At 40.8% G+C, this 19,165-nt stretch overlaps 1 protein-coding gene and 1 long non-coding RNA gene across 4 annotated transcripts in view; one reads left to right on the top strand and one right to left on the bottom strand.

The window, feature by feature from the left end:
- LOC106991187 (uncharacterized) overlaps positions 1-19,165 on the top strand; it is a 278,139-nt gene that overhangs the window by 53,696 nt on the left and 205,278 nt on the right. Inside the window, exon 3 of the long non-coding RNA XR_009600668.1 lies at positions 12,570-12,682. This is a non-coding gene — a long non-coding RNA (uncharacterized LOC106991187). The remainder of the gene's footprint in view (positions 1-12,569; positions 12,683-19,165) is intronic.
- The window catches only part of MARCHF3 (membrane associated ring-CH-type finger 3), a 154,421-nt gene that overhangs the window by 122,655 nt on the left and 12,601 nt on the right, over positions 1-19,165 (bottom strand). Inside the window, exon 2 of one of the 3 annotated variants that reach the window (XM_042250289.1) lies at positions 15,019-15,127. The exons of the other annotated variants lie outside the window; for them this stretch is intronic. The gene's annotated coding sequence lies outside the window, so the exon portion shown is untranslated. The remainder of the gene's footprint in view (positions 1-15,018; positions 15,128-19,165) is intronic. 3 annotated transcript variants of the gene reach the window in all.

The following is a 19,165-nucleotide window of genomic DNA, read 5'->3' as shown; positions in this document are numbered from 1 at the left end:
ATCAACAGGGAACTGCTTAAATCAATAACTGATCATTTACACAATACGATATTACAGTCAGCAAGAAAAAATAGTGAGGAGACAGGAAGACCTCTAGGATAAATTACTCATGTTATTTGAAAGTCAGGGTGCAGAAGAGTCTGTATAATGGGCTCTCTGCTATATCTGTATTTGCACACAAACCTCTAGTAGGATACATAAAAACTGTTAGCATTGGTTATATTTGGAGAGTGAAAAATGAGGGTAGGAGAAAGAGAAATGTTCACTTTTCAATTTATACCCTTCTGCTGTTGTCATCCAGTTGCTCAGTCGTATCCGACTCTGTGACCCCATGGACTGCAGCACGCCAGGCTTCCCTGTCCTTCATTATCTCCCAGAGTCTGCTCAAACTCATGTCCATTGAGTTGATGATGCCATCCAACCATCTCATCCTCTGTCTCCCCTCTCTGCTCCTGCACTCAATCTTTCCCAGCATCAGGGTCTTTTCCAGTGAGTCAGTACTTCACATCAGGTGGCCAAAGTATTGGAGCTTCAGCATCAGTCCTTCCAATGAACATTCAGGGATGATTTCCTTTGGGATTGACTGGTCTCCGTGCTATCCAAGGGGTTCTCAAGAGTCTTCTCCAGCACCACAATTCAAAAGCATCAGTTTTTAGGTGCTCAGCCTTCTTTATGGTCCAACTCTCATATCTGTGCATGACTACTGGAAAACTCATAGCTTTGACTATATGGATCTTTTCAGAAAAGTGATTTTTTCTGCTTTTTAATGCACTGTCTAGGTTTGTTATAGCTTTTCTTCCAAGGAGAGAGCTTCTTTTAATTTTGTTGCTGCAGTCACCATCCACAGTGATTTTGGAGCCCAAGAAAATAAAGTCTGTCACTGTTTCCATTTTTCCCCTGTCCATTTGCCATGAAGTTATGGGACCAGATGCCATGATCTTAGTTTTCTGAATATTGAGTTTTAAGCCAGCCTTTTCACTCTCCTCTTTCACCTTCATCAAGAGGCTCTTTAGTGCCTCTTTGCTTTCTGTCATTAGGGTGGTGTCATCTGCATATCTGAGGTTATTGATATTTCTCTCAGCATTCTTGATTCCAGCTTGTGCTTCATCCAGCCCAACATTTTCCATGATGTACTCTGCATATGAGTTAAATAAGCAGAATGACAATATACAGCTTTGTCATACTTCTTTCCAAATTTTGAGCCAGTCTGTTACCCTTCTGTAACTGAGTTTATTGAGTTTATTTTTAACTACTTGTGCAGATGATGATAATTTTGATCACATAAAGTATTAATACTTATAATTATTCCTTGGCTGACTTGCAATATAAAGTGAAGACCACTGACTACTGTTGTTAGAGGGCCAATTCAGAGACTAGAGTTTCATTTCAAAAATTATTAAACAGTTTAATAAGTGATTACTGGATATGTCACTGTTTTAGTTCTTGAGCAGCTAATATAGTAGAGTGCAGCAGTAAGTTAAGACAGAGAGAAACACAACACATAATGTGAATGCTGGGAAAGCCAGGCAGAGGAGACTTCCTGGAGGAGGCAGGGCTTAGGGTTTGAATTGGTGAAGCAAAAGAAGCAAGGAAAGAGCAGCAATGAGAAAACAATAATATGGCAAGCCCTTCACTTGCCATGGAGACATCTGCCCTTCTTCTTTCTGTTTTGGATCTGATCAGTATTAGAAGCTAGAAAAAATTCCAAGATCTGAAAATCTCCGCCCCTCTCAGTCACAAGGGCTAATATTTTTCCATCAAAGGCTTTAAAAACTGAAGCTATGGGGACCAAGACCCAAGAACTAGAATTAGTAATGAGAAAATACTACTAAAGAATTTCCTCCCCTGCCTCACAAACATGCTGGAGTGTGTACATGGGCACTTTAAAACAAATTCTCATCTCCCTTTCTTTGTCAGTGGTGAAAAAGCATTGGTACATGTATGAATAATGTTCAACCAGAGCAGCCAGCCTTTCACAGGATTGTTCTTTACTAGTGTATATGCTTGGTGCTCTATCTCAAGAACCTTCCTTGAGAAACATTCTTCTCTTTGCAAGTGTGGGGACAGGAGTAGGAAGAGGAAGCCCTCTGCCCTGACAGGCTTACTCTTTCTCACCATCACTAAGTACCCCAAAGTGGAAGGGTCAGGGGACTCCGGGCAGCCTTTCCTGTGACCTCAGATTCTCTTTCTAATAGAAATTATAGAATAACCTATTCAGTTTATTCTTCTGGCCAGCTTAGCCAAGATGACTGGATACCTTATTTTTTTTGCTAAGATGATCATTTTTTTCCAGAACTCTCTCTCTCTGAAGAATGTTTGTGAGATGAGCGATCATTCTGCGTCCACTTATATCTGACCAGCCTAGGCTTTATTGCTACCATTGTCGGGGAATTAACTATTTGTACCCTGCTATCAATAGAGCAAAGAAACACTGCCGTTGACTTTAGAAAATAAATAATTGGCTGAGTGTTTATTTATCACTACAAAGAAAACACTGAAGAACTGTTATTACAGAAACCCATTGGAGGCTGCTGACAATCTAAGAACAAATGAGAAATGCTAAGAGGAAAAAAAAAGAATGTTAGCCTATTCCTAAAAATTCTCCTGGCTGGCATTATAAAACAATCTCTTGAATGGCAGGATAATAATACTATATCTCACAACATGGGAAATCTTAGGTATTGGTGGATTATTCTTCTATTTTGTGTAGGTCCCGAAAGAAGTTAGAAAATATCATGTGCAAGGGAAGGAGGGAGTGTGGAAGTGCAAAAGTATTAATTGTAGCTTCCAAGGGGCCCATGTGGCAGCCAGTGAGCTGGGTAACCAGGGATCAGCCAGGTCTGGCTACACCTGCGGATCAGAAGGCAGAAAGTACTCACTGACAGTGGAGTAGAACTCGCCTCTCATAGCTAAGAATAAAGCACAAAGTTCCTGCTCTTTTTTCAAGCCACTCCTTGGCCTTCCTCAACCTGGAGAATGTACTTCAGCTTGGGTCACGGACAAAACCAGAGCAGCCACACTAGAAGGGCACGTGGCCTCATACAAACACGCTTGTTCCTCGACTTGGCTCTCTGCGAACCCAGTACAAACATTCAGCATCCCATGGCTGGGGCCACTCCTGGAAGCCAGCAGGTGGAAATGGCTCCAGCAAAACCTATTTTCTCACAGTGGGGAGAACAGGTGGGAAGATGGGGTGCAGAAAAGTGAAGAACAGGGTGGAGAAAAGGCAACCTCATGACTACTTTAAAATCTATGCCAGGAGGACAACAAATGGGTATTTCCCTGGCTATCAAGCTGAGAAAAGCCATTTTTTAAAAAACAACAGTCTCACTTGTCCCCCTGCACCATTCCCTCTGTGCCAATCCCCAGAACATGCCAAAACAAGCTGAAATATTATAAAGATTTGTGGTTAAAAGAACAAGCTCCAAAATATTTGTGGATGTTACCTAAAGAGGCCCCAAAGTGATGGACTGAAGTGAAAAGACTAAGAACTGGAAGAAACATTACCACATGCCACCAGATATCAGGAGGAACTGAAAACTAGAGAGGCCCCCAGAAAGTCCTCTCTCAGAGACTCTCTTTCAAGGAGAACTAGCATACTGAATTTGCCATATCATTGCTTTCCAGGTCTGGCTCTCAAATAATCCCTAAGTCAGCAAACCAATAGGATTTTTTACATTGATCCTATAATACTGGCAGGTCTATGAGCTGTAGGCCTCAGTTGGGGCAAACAGATAAAATATTGCCAATGGGGATAAGGAATTTTTATCTGATGTACATGATGCAGAAAATGGGTTCATTTTCTTCCTCTTTTCCAAATAGCAGACATTTCTTTTTCCCCTCATACAATGCCCATCTTAATGGCAATTATGCCCAGACCAGTTTTCAGTGAGCAGCCCAGCACAACCTTGTGGACAGCCTGCACCTTGGGGACACGGAGGCTATTTACACGGCAAAGTCCTGGAAGACCTGACCTACATGCTGGGCCTCCCACTCCAAACTCTAATCCTTGTTCTTGCAGGCTACTGTCACTGCCTTTCAGATTTGGCCTTCACTATTCTATTCCAGGCCTAAATATACCCCATTGCAGCATCTGTCCAGCCAGTGTTTTTGCAGTAATGACACCCTGCTGATTCAGCCCATGGTCCTCTGGTCCCTGCCTTCTTCGGCGGGCATTACTTCCCCACAGGGAGATGTATTTTCAAGACATGTGGTTTGTTTAGATGGTCAAGTTCTCTGTAAATCAAATATACAACCTAATTTATTTATTTCTACAGACCTCCAACACCTATGATTCTAAGACTGTTAAGTGAGAGCTGTACTTTTTTTTTTTTTTTGCCACACTATGTGGCATGCAGGATCTTAGTTCCCTGGCAAGGGACTGAACCCATACATACCCTGCGGTGGAAGTGGAAGTTCCTGTGATTGTTAAGATTCCCAGTGCTGAAGACACAGCAAACAAGGCCCTGGTCTCACGCTCAAAGAACTTCAGTTCAGTTCAGCTCAGTCACACAGTCGTGTCCGACTCTTTGCATCCCCATGAACCGCAGCACGCCAGGCCTCCCTGTCCATCACAAACTCCCAGAGTTTACCCAAACTCACGTCCATTGAGTCGGTGATGCGATCTCATCCTCTGTCGTCCCCTTCTCCTCCTGCCCCCAATCCCGCCCAGCATCAGAGTCTTTTCAAATGAGTCAGCTCTTCGCATCAGGTGGTCAAAGGATTGGAGTTTCAGCTTCAACATCAGTCCTTCGAATGAATAACCAGGGCTGATTTCCTTTAGGATGGACTGGTTAGAACTCCGTGCAGTCCAAGGGACTCTCAAGAGTCTTCTCCAACACCAAGGTTCAAAAGCATCAATTCTTCAGCGCTCAGCTTTCTTTATAGTCCAACTCTCATATCCATACATGACCACTGGAAAAACCATAGCCTTGACAAGGCGGACCTTTGTTGACAAAGTAATGTCTCTGCTTTTTAATATGCTACCTAGGTTAGTCATAACTTTCAAGGAGTAGGCGTCTTTTAATTTCATGGTTGTAGTCACCATCTGCAGTGACTTTGGGGCCCAAAAATATAAAGTCAGCCACTGTTTCCATTGTTTTCCCATCTATTTGCCATGAAGTAATGGGACCGGATGCCATGATCTTAGTTTTCTGAATGTTGAGCTTTAAGCCAACTTTTTCACTCTCCTCTTTCACTTTCATCAAGAGGTTCTTTAGTTCTTCTTCACTTTCTGCCATAAGGGTGGTGTCACCTGCATATCTGAGGTTATTGATATTTCTCCCGGCAATCTTGATTCTAGCTTGTGCTTCCTCCAGCCCAGGGTTTCTCATGATGTACTCTGCATGTAAGTTAAAGAAGCAGGGTGACAATATAGAGCCTTGATGTACTCCTTTTCCTATTTGGAACCAGTCTGTTGTTCCATGTCCAGTTCTAACTGTTGCTTCCTGACCTGCATACAGGTTTCTCAAGAGTCAGGTCAGGTGGTCTGGTATTTCCATCTCTTTCAGAATTTTCCACAGTTTATTGTGATCCACACAGTCAAAGGCTTTGGCATAGTCAATAAAGCAGAAACAGATGTTTTTCTGGAACTCTCGCTTTTTCCATGATCCAGCAGATGCTGGCAATTTGATCCCTGGTTCCTCTCCCTTTTCTAAATCCAGCTTGAACATCTGGAAGTTCATGCTTCACTGAACTTGGTATTGCTGAAGCTTGGCTTAGAGAATTTTGAGTATTATTTTACTAGTGCGTGAGATGAGTGCAATTGTGCAGTAGTTTGAGCATTCTTTGGCATTGCCTTTCTTTGGGATTGGAATGAAAACTGACCTTTTCCAGTCCTGTGGCCATTGCTGAGTGTTCCAAATTTGCTGGCATATTGAGTGCAGCACTTTCACAGCATCATCTTTTAGGATTTGAAATAGCTCAAGTGAATTCCATCATCTCCACTCGCTTTGTTCACAGTGATGCTTTCTAAGGCCCACTTGACTTCACATTCCAGGATGTCTGGCTCTAGATGAGTGATCACACCATTGTGATCATCTGGGTCATGAAGATCCCTTTTGTACAGTTCTTCTGTGTATGCTTGCCACCTCTTCTTAATATCTTCTGCTTCTGTTAGGTCCATACCATTTCTGTCCTTTATTGAGACCATCTTTGTATGAAATGTTCCCTTGGTATCTCTAAATTTCTTGAAGAGATTTCTGTTCTTTCCCATTCTATTGTTTTCCTCTATTTCTCTGCACTGATCGCTGAGGAAGACTTTCTTATCTCTCCTTGCTATTCTTTGGAACTCTGCATTCAAATGGGTATATCTTTCCTTTTCTCCTTTGCCTTTAGCTTCTCTCCTTTTCACAGGTATTTGTAAGGCCTCCTCCTCCTCCATTTTGCTTTTTTGCATTTCTTTTTCTTGGGGATGGTCTTGATCCCTGTCTCCTGTATAATGTCACGAACCTCCTTCCATAGTTCATCAGGCACTCTATCAGATCTAGTCAAAGAACTTACCTATCACTAATGTCCCACACTGCACAGAAATCAGCCCACTCCATGGTAGCCATATTATGGAACCAAAGCAAAATAATAACAATGCCTCAGAGTCATTCTCAACTTTATAGATTTCAAGAGGCTAATACATATATTTCAGTATTAATGATCTTAAGCCAAATTCTCACTAGTGAATTGAAAGAGATCCTTAGCATCATTTAACCAACTTTATTTGTGCTCTCTCTATTCCCCTCCCCTTCAGCACACCTCCCTTATTAACCTCCTTCTCCCCAAAACTTAGGAGGCGTCATGCTTCCTCATTCCATTCCTCATGCCACATTTTCAATTCACTTTCAAATCGTTTGTTCTGCCACCTTGAAATTCCACACTTCTCTCCAGCCTGATGGCTGCTGCTGCTAAGTGGCTTCAGTTGTGCCTGACTCTGTGCGACCCCATAGGCTCTGTGCAGCCCACTAGGCTCCTCTGTCCCTAGGATTCTCCAGGCAAGAACCCTGGAGTGGGTTGCCATTTCCTTCTCCAATTCCAGCCTCACTACTGTCACCTAATTCAAGTCATTGATAGATCTCCTTGAATTATTGCAGTAATCTCCTAATTGGTTGCCTTGCTTCCATTTTTGTCCATGTACAGTCTATTTGCTATGCAACAGCCAGTCATCAGGGTGCTTATAACATGCAAGGAAATCATGGTAAATTTGATCCCAGCAGCTTTTATTAGTCTGGAATGCTGGGCAGTGATATAACATGAAGGAAAAATGAGGAATACTTTGGAGTTGGCAATGCCAGTGGCTTCATAGCATCGCTGCTCTTTGAAAGAGGCAAGAATGAATTACTCTGTATAAGGTTCTAGGAAGACAGCTGTAATCATCTGGAGGCATGCCACTCCGAGACAGGACAGAACGGACGCCACGCATAGTGACATATTCCAGAGGGTATGGCATGAGAAACAGAGGAAGACAAAGGATGGATTGAGTAGCCGTACTGAAGAGTGACATGGTGCAAAAGGATTTCAAGAATGAATCTGGGAAACCAGCAGTACCCAGCCACAAGAAAGAAATTAGCCCTGTCACGAGTGATGAAACCAGTGAAGAATTCCATCCACACAGCAAGGCCCTGGAGGGTAAAGAGCTCACATTATCTCAGCCCTGATAACCGTTTGTCTGGTGATTATCAGAAAGACTGAGGGACAGAGATGAGGGTTATATTTAAGATGTTTATTAGTTTTCAAGTTCCGTCCCTATTGCTTGATTGAAGTCTGGCCTATATACAACTGGCATAGTTTTGTGACTGTGGAAGATGAACTGCCTGTCACTATCCTTGGTGCCTCTTTCATTGAAAATAAACTGACGTTGTATTTGGATGAACAGAGGAACTTAGAAAAGATCTAAAGGGAAGAGATGGACACAGAGATGATGGAAAGCAATTTTACCAGCCCCAAACTAAAGTGAACTGTTACCACACATAGTCAGAGTTGGTCTTTCAGTCACTCAGTCTTGTCTGACTCTTTGCCGCCCCATGGACTTCAGCACACCAGGCTTCCCTGTTCTTCACAGTCTCCTGGAGTTTGCTCAGACTCATGTCCATTGAGTTATTGATGCCGTCCAACCATCTCATTCTCTGCCGTCCCCTTCTCCTCCTGTCTTCAATCTTTCCCAGCATCAGAGTTGGTTTCCTTGTCTGTTTATGTACTGTTTTTAAAATGGTTAGTTATTTTAGCATTCCAGTGCTCTACTAGCACTAAAACCACCACAGCAGAGTGAAAACAATCAACAGGCCATTTCCCAGAGCCTGGACAGCCATGCCCTCGAGTGAAATAACATCACTGCAGAGGGGTAGAAGGTGGTCAGGCTCATTAGCATCCCCTTGGCATTTTTAACACACAGAATCCAAGCCCTTCTTAAATGACATTTCAAGGTGGGTGAGCCTGCTACAAGCCAGTTCTTTTCACAAATCAGATGTCACTGGGGGTTTAAGATAGAATTCATTTCTACTGAACCAACGTTTAGCTATTACTACAGTGGAGTACGCTGGCAAGAAACTCTGCCTAGAGGGAGCGATCAATAACTAGAGTAGAGAGAAGAAGGCAGAGCACAGACCACAAGTCCCCCGGACTGAGCAGCTTGAGGACAAAGATTCTGCCTTGTCTCTTTAGCCTCAAATCTCGAAGCTGTGACCAGCACTCACTTAACGCTTATTAAACTCAACTGACACTTGTTTAAAAAAAAAAAAAAAAAGCTGCCCAAGGGTGGAAGCCTGGTGAGTAGGGTGGGGAGGAAATTAGAAAAATAAGGGTTTCAGGAGTATTTGAGGACTAAATGACTCTGGTAAGAAATGAGTGGAAAGAAAAAAATTACAAAAATTCACCAAAAATGAATAGAGAACCAAATGCCAAAAGAAGATCCCACAAAACATTCCATTCATACACACGTACATATACATGTGCACAAAAGCATGTAGACCAACGGGGAACAGAGCTTGCTGGAAGGAATGAAGGGCAGGAGGGGTCGGGAGGCACCCTTTGTTCTTAGCCCTGCTCCCAGGACAGGAGGTGGCAGGTTGCAGCTGAGAGAGGCTGGATGCAGCCAATGGAGCAAAGTCCAACCGGAGGCAGCACTCAGGTTGGGAGCCCCAGACGCCAGACTCCACGGGTCTTTCCTTTGTTCCACAGGAGCACATGGGAGGAGCCCGCTTCACTAATTCTGAAGGAGATCCCTTCTCGTTCTATTTCCTAAGATAAACCAAAATTTATCTGACAGTTCACCTTGTTTTTCTCACCCATATAGACCAATGAATGATGAACTGCTCCCTGTAAATAGGTTTGCAACACTGGGTTGTGCCTTTTGCAAACATTAAAGTGGAAATGGCTCTGACAGCGATCAATAATGCTTGCTGATTTCCCTGCGCTGCTCTGTTTATTTTTAGTCCCTAAACAGAGCACAACATTTGTAGGAAAAAACTCCTATCACCTTCAAGAATATACTAACTAATGACCTAGGCAGAAAAAGAAAATTCACACTTACTTTATTCCTATCATTCCCTTTTTTATAGGAATAAATTCAGACTTGGCAGGAATTTATTCTACTACCTTATTACATAGATTCAGGCCTTTGGGGAAGGAGATCATGAAGCTTGTAAAATTCCATACCTCATTTATTACTCCCTGTTTTCTTCCATTTTCCAATTTATTTAAGAGTTCATTTCTCTATTGCACAAAGGCATGAAGTTTAGTGCACATAAGCTCAAAGAGAGAGCTTTCGGTTGCTTAGAAATAGGAAGGAGTGTGACCCCGTTGCCTCACCTCTCTACTTGTACATCGTCCTTTAGTGCACGAAGCTGCAAAACCCCAATGAGTAGCATCACTGGGTTGAGCAATATAAAAGGTGTGTTAGAAAAAGCCCTGGAAGCTGGAGCAAGTAATTGGGACCTGATTTTCTACAAGGGTTGTCTTGCCCATCTCTGCATTTCCAGACAGTTAGTGTTATGTAAGGCCAGTCAAATAAACAAGTTTTTCCTAGACATCAATTGTATCATGATTATTTGTTGCACGTTGGATTTGCCCGGGAGCTTGTGAATTTCTTGGGAGCCCAACTAGAGTTCCATCCCCATGTCTGCATCCTCAGCAACCAGACCAAAGCCTAGAGTGACATATGCTCAGGAAGTCTTGATTGAAAGACCAGATCATGTCACTGGGTGACTGTGGGTAAGTTGCATAACTCCTTAGGTCATTCATATCCTCAGCCTGGGGATTGAATGGAGTCCATGACAATAACCATCAGTAGGCATGTGACTGCCCTAAGATTCTGGACAAAATTTTATTTGGTAGAATATGTGTGTAATATTTCTGAGAAGAGGGTGCATATCTTTTATTGTTTCAAAGACTCTGTGACTGTTATTGCCCCCAAAAGTTTTGAAAATCTTTAGCCTAGCACTAGTTTCCAAAATTACTGAATCATCAATTCCAACAGTAAAAAGCCTTTGAACATGCACACCATGCTCGTGTATTAGGTGTGCACACATGTATTATATTAGGAACATTATAAAACAAACATCAAAATGACAAATGTACAAGGTAAATATGAAATAAAGAATATTTTCTTTATATCTAAGAGTAAAAACTTTTTTCATCTTACTAAACAATCATCATTTTGTCAAGGGCAGTATGACTGAATATACTTTGTGTTTAAAAAATCTAGGTTTTATTATCTGTGATACGTTACATTGAAGGTCTAGTTTTAACTTCAATTTATTTTACAAAGATGGGTTTTAATGGCTGTCATTATTTTAAGCAATAAAATCATGTAACAACATAAATACCTCCAAACACTGTTTTCACAATGTTCTCTCTATAAGAGTTTCTTTCAAATTCAGCTATTTCCTTACTTCGTCTTAAAGTGATACCTTTATTTTGAAAGAACAAATTAACTGTTTTTTAATGACCTGTAGGTAGCATACTATCCAAGTTGCCTATTATCACAGAAGTGGTTACAAAATACAAAGCCATTTCCTTTCTCTAAAAGAAAAATGAATATAACTTATCTGTAAGTTTGACAACTAAGTATTTTCCCACAAGATAACCAGCAAACCTCTGTGAGGTATAGAAGTTTCATGGTCTCTTCTTAACCTTGTTCAAAATATTGTATGGCTTCCACTCTGTATATTAAGGCTTTTTATTTTTATAAAGTTGACTACAAAGCAGCATCCTGCAGCATTCTGTGTTCCTCTGGCTTCAACAACTTGGCTGCTTGCTTATGAATGATGCAGTGAATGAATTTATCTCCGGTAACCTTACCCTGCCATCCTTCTCTAAGCAACAGCTGCTGCTTAAGAGGAAATGCTACTCAGTTTTTTTCATAAAACATTTTCATTAAGATTATGAATAAATCTCACCTAGTGGTGGCTCACCAAATAGAAGCACTTAGTATATATATATATGTCATCAGTTAAAGAGAAATGAACAAATACAATAGGTTAGATCTAACATCTTACCAATGTCGAACAAGTCTTTTGCTACCCATAACTTGTTCTAATACACTATTTGCTTCTTCAGCAATATCTTCACTAATACTTTCAGTAGAATTTTCTGAAAAGGAAACTCACTGTTTTCAACATATCTGGTGTTGTATTAAGAGGAAGAACCAGTGTTTCCTAAAGATATGTTGCTTTTCTACCTTTGGGTACAAGTAAAAGACGTCGAGAGAAGTTCAAACCACCATTTAGTTTTATGAAATTTCATAACAATTAGTAGGTGAATTTAAACATCGGTTTAAAAAAGTTGCAAAGGTTATCTTCCATGTTTTTCTAATCATGGTACCTTCATTTCTCATCAGGAACGTGTTCATTCTTCTTCATGATAGTAGCTATCAGTCCGTATTTCAGTTATTTGTTTTGAAATCTGAGGGCTGGTTTCTGATCAGAACGGATCATACCATTACTGTTTTTAACTTACAATGCTGCTATCAAAGAGCGTGTCCAGGAATGAAGTGTCCGCTCCTCCGTCCTCATATTGTTCCCCAGAGCTTGCTTTCACAATTAGTGATATCTTTAATTCACACTTTGTCTCTGTCAGAATCTTTTTAAGCTACCTGCCTTTTTTTTTTTTTTGGTGATGGTGGCGGGAGGTGGGTTGTTATTGTTGAAAGGTAGTTTAATTGAAACTAAGAATATTCTGCAAATTAATTGGACACATACCAATACAATGCAACATACTATAGACAAGTGAGGGCCCAGACAACACTTGTATGTTGAGGGAAACTTACTCCTCCCTCAGAATATAGGGTCTCCTGACTTGAACAACAGGGGAGGGTGAAAATATAAATTCATATATAGTAGTAAAATTTAATTTTTCTTACTTTTGGAATATAAAAAGGTGAATAGGAGTTCTAGTATTTTCTTTCCCATGCTCCATTGGTTTAACATGGAAATTTCACTTTCTAAACCCTGATCTAGACAATCTCCAGTGCCACTTCCAACTCAAAAATTAAAAATGAATGGATGTTCTGCTATAAAGGTATTCTCATTGTTTGACTGCTCAAACAACTCCTAGATAACCCCCAAACTTATGTTTCTTGGTAGCTCTGGAAAAACCCACCACAGTCAACTGAGTGAGGAATGAAGATGGGTTACCTGGCTGAGTCATCTTCTGTCAGCTGGAAGAGAGCCTTCTTGAATTCATCCAGAAGAACCAGGTAAGGTTGGCCAGTCTCTGTCTCCTGATTAGACTACACTCACATACCCCTCAGATGAACTGGCAGTTTTCAGCCTCCACAAACATTAAAACAGGTGATTGTGATGCGTTTCCAAGTAAAATAATTCAGCACACACAAATTTCACTTGCAAGCCTGGACAGCTGCAAGTGGGAGGGACGGGATGGGGCGGGGGGGTCATGTGTTTTCATGGTTGTTCTGGACAGCTCCAGGTTGTGTGGGAAGAAGAAACAAATTGTACTCTATTATGTGGAAGGGAAAAGTCTTCTAAATTTAGCATCTTTTAGCACCTGGATTATTTTTGTTTTCTACATTTGCCCGGCTGAGGGGTAGGAGCTCCGGAACTCCAGTGTGTTCTTTGCAGCCAGCAGTAAGAGTCATCCACTGGGCAGGGGGCCAGACAACCCAGTTCAGAGACCAGAGCCTGTTTCAAGAGTCTGGAAGGACAGACATAAACATCTAGAAGAAATTATTTGTACAGTGCCAAGATCTGGTTACCGTTAAGTAAAATCTCTTAAGAACATAGGTAGGTTTTAAAATAAAGACAGGACCAAAAGATGATCTTTGGAACTTTGTCCAGTCAACTTTCCTCCCTGAAAATTAGCTTCTCTTGTGTTGTTTGAGAACTCCCAAGAAGGAGATTCCAAAGCCTCTAATTCCTTTCAGATGTTAACCACTCTCAAAACCAGAGAGTCCTTCAGAAAAACTAAGGATAAGTCACATTTATGAAAGTAACCTTGATTGGCTATGTCTGTATTTGAGGACAGGATGGTGTAGAGACTACAGGTGATGTTCAGTCTTTCTTTCTTTGCAAAGAAAGTTTTGTTGACAAAAAGACAAGAAGAAAAATAATCCAATCTAGGTTGTTTTGAGAGATTCCACCAACATTATCTATCATCAGAGAGCCTAAGATAATGTAAAGAGTTATTTGTATATCAGTTAAAATTATATAAACTCTTTTCAGTAGGCCTTTTATAAAGTGACAAGATGGCTCTTATAAATGAAGATTTCATTTGTGCTACTTCCATGCACACAGGTTTATAAGCATTGATGCTGTATTTCCTATATGCAGGGACAGAGGTTATTGAATGTGTGAATTGTAACTAGGTTCCTGTTACATGCTGGCATAATGGATTCTTTTTTCACCATGGAACTAGGCCCTCCACACCCCACCAATATCAACCACCCCATCTTTCCCCCCTATTTATACCCTTCTTGTGTTAAAATACAAAACCTACTGATAACCTGAAATTAAAAGAGGCTTACTCCTTGGAATAAAAGTTATGACCAACCTAGATAGCATATTCAAAAGCAGAGACATTACTTTGCTGACTAAGGTCCATCTAGTCAAGGCTATGGTTTTTCCTGTGGTCATGTATGGATGTGAGAGTTGGACTGTGAAGAAGGCTGAGCACCAAAGAACTGACGCTTTTGAACTGTGGTGTTGGAGAAGACTCTTGAGAGTCCCTTGGACTGCAAGGAGATCCAACTAGTCCATTCTGAAGGAGATCAGCCCCAGGATTTCTTTGGAAGGAATGATGCTAAAGCTGAAACTCCAGTACTTTGGCCACCTCATGCGAAGAGTTGACTCATTGGAAAAGACTGATGCTGGGAGGGATTGGGGGCAAGAGGAGAAGGGGACAACCCAGGATGAGATGGCTGGATGGCATCACTGACTCGAGTCTGTGACGTGAGTCTGAGTGAACTCCGGGAATTGACTCAAGGACGTGAGTCTGAGTGAACTCCGGGAGTTGGTGATGGACAGTGAGGCCTGGCGTGCTGCGATTCATGGGGTCGCAAAGAGTCGGACACAACTGAACAACTGAACTGAACTGATAACCTTGCTTGAAATTTATGACCAAACTGCATTTGAGCTCTTGCATGTGACACTGGACTTCTCTGGTGGTCCAGTAATGTAAGGGGCCCAGGTCTGATTCCCTGTTTGGGGATCTAGATCCCACATGTCACAATTAAAAGTTCCCATGCCGCAACTAAGACCCAGCACAGTCAAATAAATAAGTAAACATTGAAACAAAACAAAATAAAACACAGGTAAAAGAAACAGCCATAGAAAGCACTCAAAAAGACAACCAGCAGCCTGATGAGTATTGCCGTTACAATTAAAAGGTGCCAACAAGAAAATTTTATGTATTTCTCACTGCAGAAAGGAAAAATAAGCAAATGGCCTTGAAAGATGAATAATATCATAAATTGTTTAGATTGGAACAAGTCCATAGAAATGATCCATTTTTCTGTTCCTTTCCTAGAAGAGGGATACAAGGTTTACAAAGGATCCTGGGAACTTACTCTATATTTACCTCTTGTCACAGGCAGGCTCAGGGTTCTGACTGAGGTCAAAGTAGAATGGTATACTCGACTCTCTGGTCATTTACACTGATATCAAAGAGGAGTCTCATGTAGCAGTATCTAAAATTAGATAACCAATTTCACAAGGTGTTAAGGAATTCTACAAGGCACGTAAGGATTTAAATATTTATCAGTTATGCATACATTTTTGAAACTAGAAAAGAGATTTTTCAAAGCAAAAATCTATTTCAGGCACGCCTAAATATTTTCTAGGACATTCCCACCAACCTCTGTCAACAGAGGCCTAGAAGATGAGCTAACTTTACCGCTCACAATCAGCTTACATCATTTTGGGCAAGAACACGGCACACACAGTGATGCAACCAGACCCCACAGCCACATCACTTGTGTTTGCTTCAATCAGAAGCCAGCAGACGTCTTCCTGCCAAATGAAAACCACTCCTAGGATTTTCACTCCACAGGGGAATCTGTGAGACTGTGCTTCCAACCCCTTTTCAACATACTTCCCCTGGATCAGGAATAAAAATGTAGACTCTGTGCTTAAGCTGAGGAGGAATAAAGACTAAAAACACTGTTAAGATATTTTTTTTCATTGAGCCTCCACACCACTCGGCTCACCTCCTGAAAATTACAACCTGCCTGAAATAATCCTAGTTCAGAGCGTATTAATCTGCGTTAATGACCTTTGAAAAGGTGAGTCTAGGAAGACCTTGAGATTCAAGCAGTGAAATGATCTACGCAGAATATATGGAACCCATGAGCCAGGGTACTTCTGTGAAGGACTCTGTGCTGAAAGTAAATGAATCCTCAGTGCTCTAAAGACAGATTCAAATTCAGTCATCTCGGCATGCCTCCATCTATTCATCCAAATAAGTGCCGGCACTCTGGGCTTGCGTTCAGTTGCTCAGTCTAGCATGAGGGGACGGCTTCTCTCATAATCCAAGGCTCCATCTTGGTCTGGCCCCTCCCAACAAGGTGTGAGGCAGATGCCAGAGAGCACTGCTTTTTTTTCCTTCTCTTTTGTTAAAATCAGAATATGCAAATGTATGCAAAGTTAGGACTTTCTGTGGTGAAAATTCTTGCATATAAATATTAAACCTTCCTCATAAAAATGTTAGTCACTCAATCGTGTCCGACTCTTTACGACCCCATGGATTGTAGCCCTCCAGCCTCCAGGCTCCTCTATCCATGGCATTCTCCAGGCAAGAAGACTGGAGTGAGTTGCCATTCCCCTTTCCAGGGGATTTTCCCAACCCAGGGATCAAACCCAGGTCTCTTGCATTGCAGGCAGATTCTTTACCATCTAAGCCACCAGGGAAGCCCAGGTCTTCCTTAAATTACCCCAAAAATAAAAGTAAAAAGCAACTGGATTCCCTAAGAGTGTACTTTTCTCCTGTATCCATATAGTACTTTACATTCAAAAGAAGATAAATGAGATTTTAAGAGAATTCTTTTTTTTTTTTTTGAGAATTCATTTTTAACTGCTTACTCCTTGTTAGGAATTTCAAACACCAGGTATATCTTTTACTATAACTGTGCATAGCTGATTATTGCTTCCCATTTATACTTCTAAAATGTGAAGGCTACCATTTTAATTGGTATTCAGAGGTCTGCTCATGTGCAAACCCAAGCAGTTCAATTAGTTTGCCCAACTGGGAAAGTGAGTTATATAGAAACAAATGGGAATGACAGATTAAAAGACTATCCTTGTTAATACTTTTAAATTGGGCTAAAGTTAGTTATACCCTGTTGAGTTCTTCCACTTCTTAGGATGAACAATGCAGCGAGCATGGCGAGACATACTGCTTGGCCTCTAATCTTAGCTGTGACATTTCCTGTCTCATGTTCTACCATCAATAGTGACCTACTTGCTATACTATGTGACTTTCCAACTGGGTCTTTTAATGCTCACACATGGGAAACACAATTATTTTTATATTTAGCACAAAGTGTAGCTGTGAAATATTTCAAATGCTTTCTAGTTCAAGATATCCACACTAATCTTATTTGGTGGTAATCTTTTTTTGCTTTGTCATTTAGGAAAATAACAATAGTTATAACACATTGAAAATAAAGTTTTTGCCTTATTCTTAAACGTGAAAATGCCACATTATGTCAGTATATAATAAATTGAAAACTAATGAGCAGAAAGTAAAAGAATCGTATGTCCTAGTTATCTTATTCGAAGAACTGGACAGAAATGGGTCTTGTTGGAAGTGACAAGAAACAACACTGCTGGTATTATTTAGGTTTGAAATTCTTAGAAAAGTGGAAATAACTTAATAATGATGATGAAACACCAGAAAGGCAACAGAAGTGTACAAAAAGAGCCCCAGAATTTGTTAGGTAAAACTAAAAGTCACCAAAAAAAAAAGCAAATTAAGATTACAAATACTCAGCAAGAAAGCCTTATAATACAACAGAAAATGTCTGAAAGTAACTCAGGAAAGTTGATTTGCTAGGCAAAGTAAAACTGCCATGCATAGTTTTATAAATTAAGAAAAAAGCCATCATTGCAAATTTATGTAAGTGTGTATGTAACATAGCAAATGACTGTTCAAAATTTTAAGTCATGTCTTGTCAGCTTTGATCCACAGACCCTAAAGAAATGAACAAAGGACCCAACACTCTAATGAGGAATACTTGTGCCATGCCACTTGTGAATAAGCAAGTTCGCAACACTCAACCAGATCTCCAAAACAGATGTCAGGAGTCTGCAGCACACCTTTTTTAAGTGAATTTCCCAAACTCTGTGGCTATATCAACTCAAAAGCAGCTGCTTTTGTGAATCATAAAGGACCTTTCAAAGCACAGTGTTCACACATGGAAAAGCACATGTTCTACTTTGCCTCTGCCAAAGAAACCTCACTGCCTGCCCTCCCCTTGCCCCCCCACATATCCTTGGGAAACATTCCAGCAATGTGTGTGTACCCATTATGGATTCTTTCTCATTGCTACTGCTTTTGCTATACATTTTCTATAACCACATGCTGTTTCCCACCCACACAGCTTAGAAAGAAAGAAAGAAGCCTTTGTTGAGCCATGAAAGGGCCAATCTACTATATATGAAAACTGCCCCATCGGAGGCAGGCTCTCAAGAGCATATATAGACCATGCACCTGTCTAACTTTAGTCATGATGATACACTGACCCAGCCCCTTAATTACTGATCTCACTGTCACCTGAATCCTGATGGCTTCTTACCCAATCACACACCCAAATCTACGCAGGTTACAAAGTGAGGAAGAAAGGGGTCCCTGCCAGGATGCACACCAAGGGAGAAGTACAGTGTGAACAGCATCAAAACATTTTGCTCCTCGCCCCACCTGCCTTTTGACTTGTCTCTGGTACAGAGCAAAGCCAACTGAAAGAACTGGATTAAAAGGTACTCTCAAATGTAGATGCTGAAAAGCCAAAGGAAAGGGAATTAGGAGGAAGGCACTCTGTTTCATTTCTGTCAATCCCATCCAAGCTAATATGTGAGGCAAAGTTGTTTTTCAATTTGCACCTTCATAATTACCTCAGAATAATTAATAACACAGTTCTAAGAATAAATCATTTTAATAGTTACATGAGTTCAAATGAAAAATTATGTGCAAGCAGAGAAAACAATTTTAAGTGAATTTGCCACTCCAAATTATCATACGATTATTATTCTCCCAATTTACAACTTAGCCTTATATGTATACCTTCATTTTTAAGGGTTTACGCCCTAGAGCTTCCCTGGCGGCTCAGATAGTAAAGAGTTCGCCTGCAATGTAGGAGACAAGGGTTTGATCCCTGGATCAAGAAGATCCCTTGGAAAAGGAAATAGCCATTTCCTTCCAGTACTTCCTTCCTTCCATTTCTTTCCACACTCATTGCAGTATTCTTGCCTGGGAAGTCCCATGGACAGAGGAGCCCGGTGGGCTACAGTCCATGGGGTCACAAAGAATCGGACATGACCAAGAGGCTAACACTTTTCGTTTTCATGCCCTAAATTGAAAGGAGTTGCAGTCCATACAACCAAAAGCAATATAAAAACTAGAGTTAAGAGTATTACTCAGATTTCTTTCTTAGATTAAGCTTTTGAACTTTTATGTAATACTATTGTAATAGTAAATCTATCTTTTCTCCAGAAAACTATGATATCTATAT

This window comes from Ovis aries, chromosome 5 (genome assembly GCF_016772045.2).
Source record: "Ovis aries strain OAR_USU_Benz2616 breed Rambouillet chromosome 5, ARS-UI_Ramb_v3.0, whole genome shotgun sequence".
In the NCBI taxonomy this organism is placed as follows: domain Eukaryota; kingdom Metazoa; phylum Chordata; class Mammalia; order Artiodactyla; family Bovidae; genus Ovis; species Ovis aries.
Note: the sequence above shows the minus strand (reverse complement) of the source record. Positions and strands in the feature narration are given on the sequence as shown.